The 3,545-nt window shown below is 42.3% G+C and overlaps 1 pseudogene; it reads left to right on the top strand.

Annotated features, from left to right (window-relative positions):
• The first annotated feature begins 1,878 nt into the window (after positions 1 to 1,878).
• On the top strand, positions 1,879 to 2,644 carry LOC102477217 (U1 small nuclear ribonucleoprotein C-like; annotated as a pseudogene).
• The last annotated feature ends 901 nt before the right edge of the window (positions 2,645 to 3,545 follow it).

Here is a 3,545-nt window from a genome sequence, read left to right as displayed (position 1 = left end):
GACCTTGACTCTCCAAAACCATGAGCTAAATAAACCTTTATTTTTTACAAATTATTCAGCCTGAAAAAAAAAAAGGGAACCAGCAGTTAGCATAATGGCTATGTTGCTGGACTCCCACGTAGTCGACCACTGCGGTTCGTGTCCCGAACCCGGTGGCTTAAAACTCACGCCGGGTGCGTGTGTGTGCGTGACCAAGATCCTGAGAGGAGAATGGAGGAGAAGGGATTGCAGTGTGGCCATCCCCCCTGGGGGGTGATTTCTCGCTTTCTGTCTCTCTGTCTCTCTCTGTCTGTCTGGCAAGCGCACGCGCCCTATAGCGAAAATCTCTCAGAAAAAAAAAAAAGAAATAAAATTATTCAGCCTGTGGTATTGTTAGTAAGCAACAGAGAGTGGATTAAAATAATACCCAAACAAGGAATGGGAGGCATTTTGAATCATTCTGAGTACCACGGCAGCCTGTGAGACTATGATACTCCAAATCCTGGGATGGAGGTCCAGCAGGTGGCATAGTGGTTAAGTGGCTGAATCTCATTTGTCAACTGCACTGATGTTAGAGTTCCAGACTTTTTAGGGTGAGAAACACACCCAGCTTACATCTGTGTGTGCTCAAATTCCCAAGGGAAGAGAGAGTAGAGCAGAAGGGATTGCAACATGGTCATCTTCCTTGAGAGCTGCTTTTTCACTTTTATAAGGAAGCACAACTTTTTATTTCCATTGTTGAACTCTCTTGCAACCTGGGATTCTTAGTAACGAGGTTCAGGGGAAGCATAAGTGGCTAAATTTGGTATACATTATATTGAAAATGTTGACTACTTAATACGTGTTTAGACTTTGATTAAGAATGACTGGACTAATAATTGATATCACTTTTCTGGTGATTGCATATGGGAATCACCAGGGGACTTCTAGTCATGGTGTGAATCACTGAGTCCTGGGATATGTGGAGTTTAAAAGCTCCCCTATGCCACGTTTGTGCTGTCATCCATGAGAATCACGGGTCTGGAGCCAAAACAGTCTGAGATTTCAAACTCTGTGGATCTCTCTGATTTATTTGCCATTGAACTCCAATCTCCCTTGCGGGAATGAATAAAAGACCCATTCACTTTTGACTTGGTGGTTAGGACAAGTGTCAGAAATTAGCATAACTGTAGTACGCAGACACTAAATCAAATTTGGGAAGGTACAGTGTGCAGTTCTTTGAAACTAATCTAGGCTTTCAGAGCTTGGAAATCTTAATTATTAAGATTAAGTCTTTCACAGTAGCCTGTGGAGCACTGGGTCTGAAGATAATGTAATTCTTTTGAATCAGAATTCCTATAAACGTGCCAGGGAACCTATATTCTTAGCAAGGGTCTCAGAGGGTGGTTAGACATGACAATACGATGGGCACACAATGGCTGGGAGAGGGGTAGTTAAGTGGAAACTGATTGCTAAAGGTGGCCTGGCTGAGATTTACATGATGCTGTGGAGATGAACAGTGGTTAAAAGTAAAAAATAAGAAAATTATATCGAAAGACAGTAAGAAGGGAGGATCATGAGGTTTGGACAAATTAGCGTAGTCATTAAGACTACTTAGATTCTATCAACGTATGTTTGTACAGGGCCTACTTTGGGTCAGGCAAGTTACAGTGCCTGAACAATGAAAACCTAAGTAAACCTCGCCCTTCCCCAATGGAGACTGTATTCTCATTAAGCATTAAAACTGAGCATTTTCTGAAATTATTATCACAGGCCCAAAGTCACAGCACTTTAGCAGTCACTGTAAATATAATTAACAGTAGGAATTTTAGATATTTCCCTGTTACTTTTCATTTTCATTCCTATCTCAAAATAGTGCTTAAACTCATTTACTTCAAAATCACTGTAGTAAAGGGAGCGGAAAGGCCAACGGCCTGAGGAGCAACATGCCTAAGTTTTATTGTAACTACTGTGATACACACCTCACCCACGATTCTCCATCCGTGAGAAAAACACACTGCAGTAGTAGGAAACACAAAGAGAATGTGAAAGACTACTATCAGAAATGTATGGGGAACCGGCAGTTAGTGTAATGGCTATGTCACTGGACTCCCACGTAGTTGACAGCGGTTCGGTCCCGGACTGGTGGCTTAAAACTCACGCCGGGCGCATGTGCATGCGTGCCCAAGATCCCGAGAGGAGAATGGAGGAGAAGGGATTGCGGCATGACCATCCCCCCTGGGGGGTGATTTCTTGCTCTCTGTCTCTATGTCTCTCTCTGTAGGTCTGGCGAGCGCACACACCCTATAGCGAAAAACTCTCAAAAAAAAGAAAGAAAGAAAGAAAGAAATGTATGGAAGAGCAGGCTCAGAGCCTGATTGACAAAACAACTGCTGCCTTTCAACAAGAGGAGATATCTCCTACTCCATTCTCTGCTCTTCCTCCTGCAGGGGTAATGATCCCACCTCCCCCTAGTCTCCCGGGTCCTCCTTGCCCTGGCATAATGCCAGCACCCCATTTGGGGGGGTCCTCCCACGATGCCAATAATGGGCCCTCCTCCTCCTGGGATGATGCCAGTACAACCTGCTCCTTGAATGAGGCCACCCATGGACCCCCGATGATGAGACCTCCTGCCCGGCCCATGATGGTGCCCACTCAGCCAGGGACGACTCGGCCAGACAGATAAGGATGACGGGAGGCTTCTTTCTGTCAGTTTTGTATTAACTTGTCTACGTCACCAGGAGATCGTGGTGTTTTCTAACAGCATGTCAAGGAAGACTTTCCCCCTTCCTATTAAAAAAAAAAATTAAAAATAAGAGTAGTTTTGGAAGAGAGAAGTGCGGCAAAAAGTGCAGTTTTCATTTGTATTGTGAAATGTGAAAACAATAAAATCGTCAACTGTTTTAAAAAAAATCACTGTAGTAAACAGAGTTATGACTAGATTTCATTTTTTACAGTATTAATTCAAAATCATACATATTCCTATATTTCACTTTTAAAAACTTTTGATAAATGTTTTCTGATATAAAAATAGGTCTCTCCTTTAAGGAGGGATTTTCACATATTGATACTGTGGGAAATGGTCTCCAAGATTTATTACATAACCACAAAACAAAACGTAAAGTTGTAGAGAATATGCATATTTAGGAAGTTTGTGCAAAGGGACAGTGAGGAAATGAATATATAAGCAAATACATATATTTGCATGAAGTAACTCTTGCCAAAACACTCGTAACACTGGACAATCCACAGAAAGTGTACTTGCTGTATAGGTTACACAGGCAAGCAAGAGAAATCACTTTGTAACTTTTGTAATGTGTCCCTGCCTTTACAACAGAAATTGGGGCCAGCAAGTATTGTGGCTGATTGCAGTTCAAGTCTCAGACCTCGACACTTGAACATCATACCAGGTGTTTATGTGTGGATCCAAAATCCCAATAGAAGAGTGGAGAAGAAGGAATTGTCACATGACCATTCCCCTTGGGGGCTGATTTCTCATTTTCACTCCCTCCTTCTCTCTCTGTGGAGTGAACGTGCCCTATGGTAAAAACAAAGTCAAAATAAAAATGAGAAACTTATCATTATAA

This window comes from Tupaia chinensis, unplaced genomic scaffold, assembly GCF_000334495.1.
Source record: "Tupaia chinensis unplaced genomic scaffold, TupChi_1.0 Scaffold000657_1, whole genome shotgun sequence".
In the NCBI taxonomy this organism is placed as follows: Eukaryota; Metazoa; Chordata; class Mammalia; order Scandentia; family Tupaiidae; genus Tupaia; species Tupaia belangeri.
Note: the sequence above shows the minus strand (reverse complement) of the source record. Positions and strands in the feature narration are given on the sequence as shown.